The sequence below is a fragment of the Panthera leo genome, chromosome A3 (genome assembly GCF_018350215.1).
Source record: "Panthera leo isolate Ple1 chromosome A3, P.leo_Ple1_pat1.1, whole genome shotgun sequence".
Classification (NCBI taxonomy): Eukaryota; Metazoa; Chordata; class Mammalia; order Carnivora; family Felidae; genus Panthera; species Panthera leo.
Window position 1 is genome coordinate 72,730,225 of NC_056681.1, and position 16,061 is coordinate 72,746,285.

Here is a 16,061-nt window from a genome sequence, read left to right on the forward strand (position 1 = left end):
GAGAAGACCATCACCTCCCCATGCATGGGTTTTTAAATGTTTCCATCAAAAATGGCATATGTCATTAGCCAGAGCTAGTCAGATGGCCTTGCCTAGCTTCACAAGGTCAGGTAAGTGCTATCGTCTAGGAAAAAGGAAACTAGAAGTCCTGGTGAGCATTATATCACTCATCAAAGAGTATAACCTGAGTAATGTGTAAAATTAGCAGAGTTAGGCCAAAGAAAGAGAAAAAGTAAATGAGGAACATTAGAGGAGAAAAATGAAAAACAATAGAATATCAACCAAAGATTAACAATAAAAGGAGGAAGAGACTACGTAAACAGTATTTGGAATGAAAAATAGTCACAGTAGTGATTTAGAGAACTATCAGAGGGCATGTTGGAAAACATTATGCCAATGCATTTTCAAACCTGGATGAAATATATTATTTCACAGAATGTATTTCATTGACACTGACTGAAAGGCAGTAGAAAACCTAAACAGATGTAGAAACAATAAGTTGAATCAAGAGTTTCAAAGTAATCTTTGCACAAAATAGCATGAGGCTGAAATGATGTTGAGACAAATACTACTATACCTACATAGTCTATTAAATACATAGTCTATTAAACATTAAATATTTATTGTGTGCCTGTGCTATGCCTGGCACACTTCTAGGCCCTTGGTGTATATTGGCAAACAGAACAAAGATTTCTTTCCTTTTGGAGTTTCTAACAGAGGAGAAAGACAATAAATAACACTTAAACAGTAAAACATAATAGGAAGTGATGAGTACTATGGAAAAGAAACAAGAATTGAATAAGGGGAATGAGGGTTCTAGGAGTAGGGAGTGGGGAACAATAATTTTAAAAGGGGTGGTCAGAGGAAGCCTCATTGAAATGGTAAGATTTTGGCAAAGATTCAAAGACGAGAGAGTTAGCTAGAGGATATTATAGAGAAGAGCATTCTAAGAAGAGAGAAGAGCTAAGCAGAGGCTGTAAGACAGGAGCATGCCTAGGGCATTCAAAGAATAACAAGGAGATCACTGTGACTGGAGCAGAGTGGATGAGAGAGGCCAAATCAAGTAGGGTCTCATAGGATATTGTAAGACTTGTGGCTTCTGCTCTTAGTGAGATGGAAAGCCACTTCAGAAATTTGAACAGAGGACTCAAAATCTGGCTTAGGTTTTGCATGGATTGTTTTAGGTCCTGGGTGAAGAATAGACTGGATGGGGGCAGTGGTAGATGCAGGGAGATCTTTTAGAAGGCTATCCAAAGTAGTCCAGGTGGAAGAAATTTCTCAGACCAAGTGGTAGCAATGGAGGTGGATGGTGGATGTAGTATGATGGTAATGCCAGCATGGTTTCATGATAAATTGGGTAGGGGAAATGAGACAAAGAAGTCAAAAATGACTCCATGGATTTTGACCTGAGTAGCTGGTAAGATAGAGTTGCCAGAAGCAGAGAAGGGGAAGATCATGATGGAGCAGATCTCTACAGAAGAATCAGAAGTTTACTTTTAGATGAGTGGAGTTTAAAATGACTGTTAGACAACAGTTGAGATAGTAAGCATTAGAAATCTGAAACTCAGGTCTGTGACTGGGATACAGATTTGGGAATAAACAGCATACATGATATTTAAAGCCAGAGAGCTAGATTAAATCACCAAGGGTGTGAGTATTGATATACTAAGCCCTGGGGCCTCCAAAATTATAAGGTCAGGGAGAATAAGACTAAGGAGAGACCACTGAGGTAGGAGGGAATGAGAGTGTGCAATGTGCTGGCAGCCTGATGCATAAAGGGAAGTGTTCAACTGTGTTTACATGTGTGACATGGTGATGACAGGTCAAGTAAAATGAAGTCTGAGAATTGACCATTGGATTTTACAGCAAAAAGAATCACTGGTGACTCAGGAAGAGCACTTTCAGTGGAGTGAGGGGGCTGGAGTGGGTTTTAAGGGGAATGAGAGAAAAGAAATTTGAGACAGTGAACATTGACAATTCTTTTGAAGAATTTGCTCCAAAAGGAAATAAAGAAATGGGGTCATCACTTGACAAGAACAGTTTTGGAAGCGTGGGAGGGTGACAGCTTAGCTATAATGGGTTTAAGAGGAAATGTGAAGGGAGAAAGTGAAGGTAGCAAGTATACACGACTCTTGAGGAGTTGTGGTCTACAGAAGGGGGGGTGATAGCTGGTGGAGAAAGTAGGTCAATGAAAGTGTTTTTAAAATGGGGGAAAAGGAAGTATGTGTACGTGCTGATGTCAATGATTTGGTAGGGAGCAAAAAATGATGTAGGAGAGAGGAAGGAGAATCTTTCGATGGATGCCCTTGAATAGATGAGATCAGATGGAATCTGGAGCCTAAGTGGAGAAGGAGGAGGACTTGGCTGTCGATGGGAGCACAGTAAGTTCACCTGTAGGAACTGCAGGAAGGCAAAGGATAAGGGTATGTATGCTGGTCAGTGGGTAGAAGTGGTGGAATCTATGAAGTTCTCTTCTGATTTCTTCAGTGTTATAAGTAAGGCAGAAAGCAAGATTATTAAAAGGATGAGGCAAGAGGCAGTGGGATTCTGAGAAGAGAGCTCTCAAGGTCATGGATTTGAAGTGAGTTACGTCAGCATGGTTGGGAATTTTTCTTCAGCCACATTCAGTGTACAGGCGCAGCATGAGTAAGCAGAGTTAGATTTAGAGCTGAAGAAGAAGAGCAAGAAAATGATGACAATAATCGATCTTAGAATTGAAGCTGCAGGAATAGAGGACATACAGGGATGAGGGGCAGTGAACAGGTGGCCTGATCAATGGACTGGAAGACCCAGGGAATTGAGGTGTTGTTGGGCCAAGTACCAGAGTGCGCTGGAGGGATGCCACAGAGGTTGGGGAGTGGAACACAGAGGATTGGTCAGAATCTTACTTATCCTTCCAAATGGGGCTCAGATGAGGCAGATTGAGGATGAGGTCATTCCAGGTGGGGAGGTCAGTGAACCACGAGGCCAGGGTGTGAAGGATCACTGATGTGTATATTGAAATGATGGAAAGATAAGGCCAGAGAGCAGTGAGAAAGAGCCAGGAGCTAAAATCATTAAGAAATGAGGGGGGTATGACCTGGGGATCATGACCTGGGCATGAACGCAGGGCATTAGGCGATCTAAAGTGATGACAGGAGATTTAAAGCTGGGCCTGTATTCTAGGGCCAAGGTTAATTACATAGCAATGCCACCTTTGCTGAAATCAGTTAGTGGGAAAGCAGATACTTTTAGAATTTCATATTAATGTCACAGACCCTGTATTTCACTATTTTTCTCAGAGTGCCTAGAAGAAGGTTACACATAAAGGAGCCGATAAAAAATAAGGAATGTGTTTTTGTTTTTTTTTTAATTAGAAAGTGAATGGTGACCATACTGGGTTTAGGGTGAATGGTAATTTCTCTTAGGGTCTTTCATTCTGTTTGAGTCCTAGAGGATGGACTAGAAACTACTGAAGAGAACAAAATAGGATTTTAAGTTGGGGCTTGAAACATTCTGGCTATATGTATGTGTATATATATTTATATATGTGCAATATAATATATATAATATATATAATATATACATAACAAATATATACTTAAATATTTTTTAGATTTATATATGTGTGTATATATATATATATTTTAGAAAGGGATATATATATATATATTACATATTTTAGAAAGGGGGAACATATATATTATATACACATATATTTTAGAAAGGGGGAATATATATATATTTTAGAAAGGGGAAATAAAGAAAGATAATACAAAATATATGAACTGTCTAGTCAACCAGAAGCAGAAATAGAAATGTGAAAAGAGAGGAAGAGGGAAGGGGGGAGAGATAGAGAAAGAAAAAAGGAAGAAAGAAAAGAAAAATGAGGAAAGAAAGAAGGATGGCTTCTTGGGAGAAGTCCATAGTAGCCACAATTCTTCACAGCATAGAATTGTGAAGTGTTTAAATTCTCTGGGAAACAGAAAAAAAAAAAAAAAAAAACATGATCTTTTAATGGATAAACTTAATATAAGATGAATGAAGAGAGCCTGTGAATTGTGTAGTCTTAATTCCCTTTGACTCTTCAAATCCTGTTGAGCAGTTCTTCCTTGCTTTGAAAGGGATCTCTCTTGACTTAAATTCTTTAAGCAAGTATGTTTGTATAATTTGGCACGCAGAGCCATGGTTCCTTGGGCTGGGCCACCCAGGGTAGAACGTTAAGGACCTCAATCTGGTGTTACTTACTTAAGACAAGAAAGAATGCTGGTAGACATGAGAAGGAGATACACACTTTGTTACTTTCCTCAGTTTCCCATAGAAAGCCCATGAAACTGTTTGCAGAAGGAATTGGTGAAAAAGAGGCTTTGAGTGATTAACCAAGTAGCTTTACAGCTGCAGTCATCTCTCTACAGCCTCTTGGAAAAAGTATATAAATAGAAGTGGAATGAAAATATTTTAGTTACCAGAGAGTGGGTAATGATTTACCCTGGGAAAGTCAATAATTGTGATTTAATCATGTGCTAGGAATACAGCACTCAGAAAGAGCAAATATGCATGATGGTGCCTGATAAAACCATGAGGGGCTGAAAGTCTCTGTAGGGTGCTGGTCTGGTGTGGTGGAGCCAGATAGCAGGGGTGACTGTGATCAGCCTACAGATGTAAAGAGCCACTTAAAAAATTGAAAAAAGTGGTATAAAACATTACATAAAATATGTTTGTAATATCTAAATGCTAAACATAATCATTTTAACTTAATTGGGATGAAACTAATGATTAAATGTAAGGAAGTTGATACTATAGCAAAATCAATAAAATTCATTTATGAAAATTTGAAACATGGGATCTTTTTTAAAAAAAATAGCATGACCTTGAAAAACAAAGTGCATCACGGTGTCATCATTACAGGAGCATATTTTTTGAGCCAACTTTTCCAGCTGCTTGAAAAGACTCTTTTAGACTCTGTACTAGTTACAGAATGGTGAACAGAATTTTGTTCTAATGCCTGTTTTCTTCTCAGCTGTCATTTTGAAACAATCTCTTTTTTTAATCAGTTTTTTTCTTTAGAAATAACAATGTTTTTGTGTTTTGGTGCATTACATTTTCACTGAACCCTCTGCACTAGGCACTGTCATTAGCCCCATTTTACAGATATGATGACTGAGGTGCAGAAATAAGAAGTAATTTGCTCGTGGACACTTAGTAAATGGCAAAATCAGGAATCAGGCAGTCAGATCCCTAAGTTCTTCCTCTTAAACACTGCAGGGTACATCCTGAGACTTTCTAGGCCTCAATTTTCTCGTGGTGGTTGTGTCAAATAAGATAAGGAGCTCAGGTGGTGGAGGGTTGGGGATGGGGATGAGGTTGATTTTGTCTTTATCTGTTTCTGTATTGTTTCACTTGTTAGAATGAACATGGATTAGTCCTGCATTTTTGTAATCAAGTAAAACAATTTTAATGCCTATAAGAGTGCCTGGGATAGACAGGCACCCAATAAAGTTGTTGCTATTATGTCTGAAAGCAAAGTCCTAGAGTTTCCACTTGACTTAATAGGGATTTGTTAGCTCCGGAAGCTTGGTTGTGAAGGAAAGAAATAAGATAGGGCAATAGGTAGAGAAGAATTCAGGTTAGAGGTTTTTATTTTCCAATGAGAAGGGCTTGTACATCCTGAAGTGAGGGGTGGGGAGGGCAGGAGGGAGAGCAAATTGGTGTGAGTGTGCCGATAGAGTGAAGTCCCAAGGAACAGGGGAGGGAGATAGTTCTGGAACCCTTTACCTTGAAAAACGTTAATATGACTTCACTGTTGGTAGATAAGCCCCATTTTATAAGCTTGCTGAGGTTATAAAAATAACAAGATCATTTTGGAAAATGAGAAAGGAATGAAAAGAACGCTATGGTTTTATTTATCTACCTGGTTCTGGGCAATGTGAGAATAGGTTTTCTGAAGAGGAGCCAACAGTTTATTTTTCCATTTGTGGGTTACAATGGTAACATGATTGTTGGCAAAAGAACATCTTTTCAAGTGGCTTCCCTTGGTGTAGGTCAGCAGGGTAACAAGAGGAGGTATTTCTGCAGCTGGGAGAAAGGTTCAGAACCATCTTCCTGGAATCTCATTTCAGAGTCTAAAATAGATGTGAAATACTGTGCTATTTGGGAATTGGGGGCCTATTCCTTCTAAGCACATCTGCTGGTAGCTGTTGAAATTCAAATAAATTCAAATAAAGTCCAAGTAATGCTCATATTATACTTATGGATTTCAAGGAGTGTTTAAAAAACACACCTCCAGAAAACCTACACTGCAGTCACTGATGTTGATGAAGACACAATATGAAAGCCTTGCTTTTTGGCCAACGATGGTTTTTCTGAGTCTGAACCACAACATTTAATCTCTTAAAAACACCCCTTTCTCCCTATCTGAGTCACTTTTCAACTGAGATTCGTTTTCATTTGCAAAATTTTAAATATGAACTCTATCCAACAGTTGTGGGTTTTGATTTTGATCATTCTGCAGCCTTCAGTAGTTGAAATGAGGTTGCTAGACTATTTAAGTCAGAAAGCCAGGACTGAATAGATGCATTTTTCCTCTTTGCCTTTTCTCCAGTAAATGACAGTTTTCATTTGGGTGCTGTGACTAAGGGAACTTGGTATATCTATTTATTTACACATGATTCCATTTTATAAAGAAATCAGGGCCTCTTTAAAAAGGCAAACACAGGGGGCACCTGGGTGGCTCATTCGGTTGAGCATTTGACTCTTGATTTCAGCTCAGGCCATGATCCCAGAGTCTTGGGATCAAGCCCTGTGTTGGGTTCCATGCTGAACATGGAGCTTGCTTAAGATTCTCTCTTTCCCTCTTGCCCTCTCCCCCATTCTCTCCCCCTCTCTCTCTCAAATAAAAAATTAAACAAACAAAAAAAAGCAAGTACAGGACAGAAAAATATGGGAATTTCTCTTTCATTGAACTGTGACTCTCTGTAAGGAAATGTGATCTACCAAATGTATTGAAGGAAGTAGAAGAACCATTTTAAGGTTGTTTTTCTTTTTCTAAGTAGTTGAAATTTTGAATACAATTTCAAGTGGAATATTCATATGTCATTACCTGAGGGTTTAATGTTAGAAGTAGATACCATAGCTAGTATATTACATGAATTCACTCCTTTAGTTTAAACCTCATAATTACCCAATGGAGTATTATTATTTCCATCTTATAGATGAAGTTATCCAAGGATTAAAAATGATTAATTTGCCCAAAGTCATACAGTTGAGTCAGGATTGAAACCCATGTCTGTTATTCCTGGTTATTAACTCATAATCCAAATTATGTCTGTTATATGAAATCCAGTAAAGGAGAAGATAAAGGACAATAAAAAGAAATCAAAATGTATTAGGAGTTAGAAGAAATGTCTTAATTTTTTACATGTGAATTTATTTGTCTAAATCCAGGCAAACTTTTGAAAAAAGTATTACGGTAAAAATAAAGTATCTGGAAGGAAGAAGACAAACAGGATACCAAGAGCCCAGAACAAGGTTCCATAGACAAAGGTGTGGCAAAAATCGCATACACTTGATTTTCAAGATGTGATGCTTGCATTCTCCAGCACCTTTTGAAAACATGGTTTCTGTAAGGTTCTGGTACAGTGAAAGATCCTTCCTCTAGGAAACCTAATAACTTGCCATTTGACACTGATGTTCCTGTTCTCTTCTACTCTTTGCTTTCATCTATATGGTGAAAAATATAGTAGGTGTTAGAATCCATAATGTTCAACAACTACTATTGTTCAACTACTAGTATAGTTGCTTCCTGCTTCCTCCCCCATTTTATTTACAGAAAAATATTATCCACGATTCCACTATTCCACGTCAATAGTGACTTTGAGTTTTGTCTTCTTCAGTATGCACAGTAAGTGGAATTATTACTGGGCTCCCCTCCATCATTAAATAGGAACAATTTTTTCCAATTTTTATAATTGTACCTCTAATGCCTATATAGTACTCTGTTGAGTTTATAAAGTATAATTTATATCGGGTATTTGGCTTGTTTTCAGTTTTTGCTTTTATAAATATCCTTCTGAGAATATTAATTGTACATTATGTATTTTTAATATAATGCAAGTATATATTCGATCATATATTCATTATATACTTGTTAATATATATAATATACATACATTTCTTCATAAGTGAATTGTATGTTTATATACATTGACCATTTATCTCTTGAGGTTTTAGTTTTTGAAGATTTGAATAAGTTCTTAATTATGTATGCCAACTTCTTTTTTATCATTATCAATACAAATGTTTCCCAATCATGTTTCTCTTAATTGAGTTAGTTTTTTATTTTATATTTATTTTATATTATTTTCTTGCTTGATTTTTGGAGCCATTTATTTTTTCCTTTACAATTCCGTTATTGTAATAAACTCTTCAAAGATAATATCCCTCTAAAGATTTCATAAATATTTTATTCTTTGTTTTCCTAGCTTTGCTAAGAGTTAAAGCAAATATTTGACTCTCTAATCCACTAGGGGCTTACTCTGGTGTGTAGTATAAGAGCTGATCCAAATCATGTTTTGCTTTGTGTTGGTTAACCAGTTATTCTGGGAGTTACTAAAGTATAATTAGGCAAACATTAAATAATTACTATTTCCCCCAATTTTATGATACTTGTAAACTAGATTCATTTCTGTATGGTCCACACTGCCTTGATTATTTAATAATTTAAGCAGTATGCTTTGTTTCAGATTTCCTAGGACCTAGATCAGCATTATATTCATGGTTTCTTTGTTAGTGTGGAATTTTAATATTTAACAAATATTAAATAACTGTACTTGCTGAAATTGGTTTTCCTACATGATAATATGGTATATATCTCAATTTGTTCATCTTGTTTTATACATTCCAGAAGAGCTTTGTAGTTTTCTTTGCATATGGCTCGTAAAATCCATTGTAATTTTTTTTTAAAAAAGGTTTATTTTATCTTGAGAAAGAGAGAGGGAGCACAAATGGGGAAAGAGCTGAGAGAGAGAGGAGGAGAGAGAATCCCAAGCAGGCTCCACACTGTCCACACAGAGCCTGATGTGGGACTCAAACTCATGAACCATGAGATCATGGCCTGAGCCGAAATCAAGAGTTAGATGCTTAACTGACTGAACCACTTCAGTGCCCCATGCAATTTTCTTTATAAGTGTTCTAGGCGATTCTAAGTTTATCCTCCCTCCTGTTTGTTTTATTTTGCTATTTTTTAAAAAAGATTTTTTTATTTTTTATTTTTTGAGAAAGAGACAAAGAGAGCATGAGTGGGAGAGGGGTAGAGAAAGAAGGAGACACAGAATCTGAAGCAGGCTCCAGGCTCCGAGCTGTCAGCACAGAGCCCAACATAGGGCTGGAAACCATGAACTGTGAGATAATGCCTGAGCCAAAGTTGGACCCTTAACCAACTGAGCCACTCAGGTGCCCCGACATTTTGCTATTTTTAATGGAATTTCTTCCCTTGTTATTATATTACTGAGCTGGCACTTAACATCATAAAGAAAGCTCCTAATTTTGGTAAATTCATTATAAACCTAGTCACTCTGATAAACTCATATAGGCCAATAAATTTAAACAGATTTCTAGATATGTGATGCTTTCTGCAAATAACCATAGTTTTATCTCACCCTTTAATATAACATTCCATTGGCACAAAGTAAATACACACTAAATGGAGTTGTCATTCTTTGTGTATTGAAAGAGCATTAGGCTGGAGAGTCCAGAAATTTGAATTCTACTTTCATCTCCTCAACTAAGAAAGCCATCTATGAAGCACCTTGTCTGGGTCAGGCACCCTGCTAGGCACTTTACATAGGCCATCTTGCCTAAGTCTTAGAATAAGCCTACAGAGTATATATATAATTAAATATCAGAAATGAGGAACCTAAAGTTTTGCAAGTGTAGTAGGACAAAGCTGGCCTATGCTAGGCCCAAACAAGCAGTAAGAAATGGAACACCCAAGTACCCAACTGTGGAGGTCTGTGTATGAGAGGCTGTGGGCCTGTAACCTGGAGTTCTTGACCTGGCAGGTTTATCACTCCCTGAGGGCTGTATTGACCACCTTTAGTTAAGGGTCTGTGAGGAAGTAGGGAGGCATGGAGAAGCTGCATCAGCTCACTTTCATCCTTATCTTGTAAATACACTTCACACTTCCTGCTTCTGGGTCACAGTAAACTTGTATGAAAACAGTCCTGAAGGAAGTCTGTGTTCCCCTGCTCACCAGTCCTGCACACCCTCTCCTCTTCCCCCATTAGCCCTTTGAGGTCTGGTTTAGCTCAGTGAGTTGAGTAATTTCTCCAAAGTCATATAAATAGTGAGTGATGGAGTCAGTGGCTTGCTCAATAGCCAGTGCTTTCTCCATTCTCCCAGTGATGTCTACACCCATGATGTGGTTCAGGAGGTTCATTTCACCTCTCAGTACTGTAATTTCCTCATCTGTACAATGAAAGAGTCAGACAAATGGTCCAGTTTTTACAGGCTGGACAACAACCCTGTTGATAAATGCATTTACTTCTCTTCAAGATGGCAAATTTCTCAAAGTCAGAGACTGTACTTTCCACAATCTTGAATCAGTGTTATTGCTTTGCATGTAACAAGTGTCTAGTGAATACTAGACAGGATGAATGAATGATCAATCAGTCAAATGAAATAATCTTAGTGCTTTTCTCACAGGACATTTTCAATGCTGGGACATAAGGGGCAAAAAATATTTTACATTTCAACCGTGGAATCTTTTATAAAGGCTGCGTTTGTCATTAGTCTCTTCACAAGAAGATGCTTAGCCAGGGTCATCTTGTTTTCATCTGAAAAGAACAAAGAATTGACGTTAGGAAGGCTGGAAGCCTAGGAAGGATCAAGGTGGGAGCTGTGGAAGGTAGACTTTTCTCTCATAAAGCTGTTTGGGTTTGCTCTTTGTGCTGCTCTTACAACAACAATATGAAAAAAAATTGTGACTATTCAAATTTAACCAAATTAGAGCCTATCCAAAGCCAGTTTTGGGTAAATGTCATTGAATAAATGACAAACTGTGGGGAGTATGCCTTAACATCTCTGTTTGGGCATATGATTGAGAACTACTAAGTCTTAAGTTCCTGTCTTTTTAGTGCACCCTCAGAAGATATAATCACTTCTGCGTTAATATTCTCTTTTTATGCCAAAAAAAAAAAAAAAATCCAAAGGAGGATACACAGCTCTTGGGAGGCATACAATCTGTGGATTTTGTAATTACTAGTTTTAAACTTAAAATTTCATTGAAGGGGTGCCTGGGAGGCTCAGTCAGTTGAGTGGCCGACTCTTGATTTTAACTCAGGTCATGATCCCAGGGTCATGGGATTGAGCCCCATGTCAGGCTCCATGCTGAGTGTGGAGCCTACTTAAGATGCTCTCTCTGCTCCTCATTCTTGCTCACTGTCTCTAAAAAAATTATATATAATAACTATATAATTATAATTGAAAATTATATAATTATTATCTATCTATCTATCTATATATCTATATATATCTATATCTATATATATATCTATATATATACATATATAGATATATATATATAAAATAAAGTCTCATTGAAGACACTAGTTGACATTTCTAAATCTTTACATCCAAAAACTTTTGAGCAGCTATCCCAATAGCCTTCCTGCTCTCTCTGCCATCCCCAGCCAAAAAGGGTAGGGAGGGAAGACTTGTACTGACACTAGTTAAAAAGGTTATTTTGGGGGGGCACCTGAATGGCTCATCTGGTTAAGCGTTGGACTCTTGGTTTCTGCTCAGGTCATGTTCTTGCAGTTTCATGAGTTCAAGCCCCGTGTCGGGCTCTGTGCTGACAGCGTGGAGCCTGCTTGGGATTCTCTCTCTGTCTCTCTCAAAATAAATAAACAAACTTTAAAAAAAAAGGTTATTTGGGGGATGAAAACAGGAATTTGCCGCATGCACAAGCATCTGGCTTTGTCTCCTGAGCTTCACAAAGACCAGCATTATATTGAGACTATAACATTATTGTTCTCTGAAACTAAAAGAAATATCTGGGAGAAATTAAACATTTTTTGTTGAAAATTATTTAGAATGTCAAATAGGTTTTAACTAAGTTTTCATATAAAAGGAAGCATAGGGAGGAAAAGCTAATGAGTCAAACTTTTTTCTTGAGCCACAGTATTTGCAGGGAGAGAAAACCTGACATAAACCAAGAAGGGCTTTTGTAACATGGCTATAAAGGAGAATGACGCAGACCACAGCAGCAGGTCAGTGCTGCCCTGGTAAAGACCATCAGCGGTGCTTTCCTTATCCTTTATTTCCTTACCCTTTGTTAGCCAAAATATCTGTGTTCAAGTGCAACCTGAATAACAGGCAGTAAAGGCACAAATGTCTTTCCTTTCAGGTTTTTGTTGTTTTGTTTATCACTTTTTAATAGTTCTTAGCTTTATTGTCCCAGAATAGGAAAAGGTAAACACATTAATTAAATTTTGGTAATAGCTTATTCAGTGTAGATATTTTTTACCTTCTCTGTGTTATTTCAGTTTGCAAGAGAAGGCACTAGGCTCAGTTGTAGAAAATGCCATGGCAACCAGAGCTGAGGTGGTCCTGAATTCTCTAGACTGTGTTTCAGGGTTCCTAGTGGTGTTTTACAGTTCGGTGCAAGGTGAGATATGAAAGAAGAATAAAGCCTTTCCACCTAAATAAACTTGGTCTTAATATTTTGCCTTTGACTTAAAATGATCCGGCTCCCCTGGCTGACTGTGATGGGACAGGTCCTCTGTATTTATTCAAGTTAAATTTCATACAAGCCCTTGAATTGTAGGAGTTTAACCATATTCTCTAAAAGAGGGCCTGAATAACGTGAACCCAATCCAAGTACGCTTCTCTGGTAACATCTGACTCCTTGGCCCTCCTAATCTGTCATGTGCCTCACTGTGTCACTCCCACCCACAGGAGACTGAGCACTAGCTCTGGACGACTAATTGCTAGAGGTAAAACGCTCTTAAGTGTGGTTTCAACGGTTTTTAATTTTGAAAGGAAGCTAGTATCACTTGACTATTTCTAGCCTCTGGTAGTAGATCAGGAAAGAAAACCATTTTTTAACATTGTCCCTAAAGTCTTGGAATAAGATGGAACTGGGAAATTTTCTAGTGCTTTTTTTTGGCAACCACAGGGATGTGCTTCCAGGGGGTCTCACGGGAAGAAACTGATACCTCTCAGAGTAGGGATTGCCTTTGTATTTAACGGTTCTTTTTGTAAGGAATATTAATCTCTGAGAAATGGTTAAACAGATTGATAGAATCTAACATACTAAGTGCATTCCATTTAGGTGAACTTGGAATGTCAGCACGTATTGATTTATAATGAACATCCAAGCTGTGCTTGATTTGCCTAGTGTAGAGTGTTAAGGACAAAATAAGTTCCAATTTAATATAATTTCTTATTTATATTTAGTCAAACAATAAAATGCAACATTAAACTTATCCCTAACTATGTATATTATAGTTGTTGACATAGCAATTGCTATGGGTTTTGTGTTTACATATCATATATTTTTTTCTGAAACAAATAACTTGCAGTGTGTTCTTTCTATCCTTGTTAGGAGAAATTAAAGAAACTGCAAATATAAACACTCCACTTGTACTCTGTTTTTAATTTTGACTCCCTCTATGGACACTGAGTTTTCATTCTGAAACACAAGTTGGCCCATGTCTTTACAGAAAATGTCCAAATCCTTAGCATGCTGCACAAGACCCTTTACCAGCCAGCCATGGCCACAACAACCTATTGAATCCATATCAGTCTCCCACTCAAAATGTCTGGTGTCTCCACGTTCAGGTATTTCAGCCACCATTCCCCTTTGTTTATTACACAACCTATATGTATTAGTCTAACAGTTGTCAATATTATAAGATTTCTTTTTCATACAGGGGGAAAATCATTCCTTACATTACCATGTTGGAGTTACTAAATCCACTGAAAAGACTTGATATCTTTGGTGAAATATCAGGTAGTGTCTAACTCTGGATGTCACTACCCTCTACAAGAGACATTGTCAATAAAATTTCAGTATTTTTGTAATGACTTTGGCTTTGATCACAAAAGCCAAATTTTATGTTTCTCTCTGTGTTAAGATTGCTCTCTATCAATAATCTTTTATTTAAAGTTGATATTTGTTGGAGAAATTTGAAAAAAAGGAAGAAAGAAAACTATCCCTATTTCAGGAGATGGTTTATATTATCATTTTGATGTGCCTCCTTCAAATATTTTTCTGTCTGTATATATTTTCTTATAAAACTAAGGTCATAATACAAATCTTCTTGTGTAACTTGCTTTAAAAAAAAACAGCACCATATTACAAACATCTTTATAAGTAAAAATTCATCTTCTGCATTCCTTTATATGAAAATACAGTAACTTATTTAACCAATTCCTAATTATTAGATATTTAGATTCCTTGAACTATTTTCTTGTTATATACAGTGAACATTCTTGAGGTAAAATCTTTACCCACTCCTCAGTTATTACCTCAGGATACATTTTTTTAGGAGTGGAATCAGTGAGTCACATTTTATTTATCTAATTAGGCAACACATGCAACACGTACAAAAACTCAAAAGGAACAATGGGATATTCAGTGAAAAGTAAGCCAGAAGCAGATACTTAAGGTAGGTAGTTTCTATTTATTTTTCCAGAAATATTTCATGCATTTATAAACTTCTATAAATCCTTTAGTATGCATATTAAGAAACTAGTAAAATGGTTTCAGTAGTAAACTTTTGTAATTTAATATGCTAAATTAGCAAAAGCACAAAACTTTGTACAACAAGGCCGCATTGAATTATTTCGGTTGTGTACTATTAGTTAACTTAGATTTTACTTTTATGTACTATATCACTACCATGATATTTTTATCTTCATTAGGCACTTAAAAATAAAGACCAGAAAGAATAATATAACAAATCCCCAAGTACCCAACTAGTATGATTATAATAAACAATGTCCAGTTTTTCTCCATAAAAGGTTTTAACTGATTTATACTCTTAGCTGCTAAATGAAATTTATACTACCTTCAATTTTGTATTGTTGAATTTTATAGCTGCTATATTCAAGGTTGTACGTACATCTTTTTAACGAGTAATTTGGTGGTAGGAATGGAAAATGATAGGAAACATAAGGCACAGTAACTTGTTGCAGTATGACAAGAAGCTTTATCTAGCATGGTGATGCCAAGCTACTCAGTGTAGCTTCCTGGTTCAGTGTGTTTGGAAGAGTTATGAGAACACAGCTAGGCTCTGTGCGGGAAAGCACTAGAATTAATTAGTGATGTCTAGCAAAGGAAAGGAAGGAATTTGCCATGTAATTTGGTGCCATGTAATTTGGTGATTTCTGTGCCATGTAATTTGGTGATTCTGCTTTAGCTTATGTGCATAGCAGCATGTTTTTCTTTTGTTGAGTAGCCATAAAAACCAATTTGGTTTAATTAAAAGGTGATGAGACATTTCTTTTGACCTATAGATTCCCAAAGCCTGCTTTTACGTTGACAACTTTCTTTGACAATAAGTTGCTCTTTAGGACGCCTGGGGGGCTCAGTCATTTGAGCATCCAACTCTTGATTTTGGCTCAGGTCATGGTCCCACAGTTGTGGGATTGAGCCCTGTGTTGGGCTCTGCACTGAGCATGAACCCTGCTGGAGATTCTCTCTCTGCCTTTCTTCCCCTCTCCCATGCTTGCACACACACTCTAAACTTTTTTAGAAAAAGAAAAGTAGTTGCTTTTTTGAAATGAACTCAGTGGTGCTGGTACATGTGTAAAAAGGATGCTGCCACACCATCATTGGGGCATTTGTTCTTAGAAGCAGGAAAGGATGGGGCACCTGGGTGGCTCAGTCAGTTAAGCATCTGACTTCGAGTAGGTCATGATCTCATAGTTTGTGGGTTCGAGCCCTGTGTTGGGCTCTGTGCTGATAGCTCAGAGCCCGGAGCCTGTTTCAGATTCTGTGTCTCCCTTTCTCTCTGCCCACCCTCCTGCCCACCCCTGCTCACACTCTTGTCTCTCTCTCTTAAAAATAAACAAACATC

The 16,061-nt window shown here is 37.2% G+C and overlaps 1 protein-coding gene across 7 annotated transcripts in view; it reads left to right on the plus strand.

Annotated features, from left to right (window-relative positions):
• The window catches only part of ACYP2 (acylphosphatase 2), a 278,791-nt gene that overhangs the window by 232,383 nt on the left and 30,347 nt on the right, over nucleotides 1-16,061 (plus strand). The gene's annotated exons all lie outside the window — the stretch shown is intronic.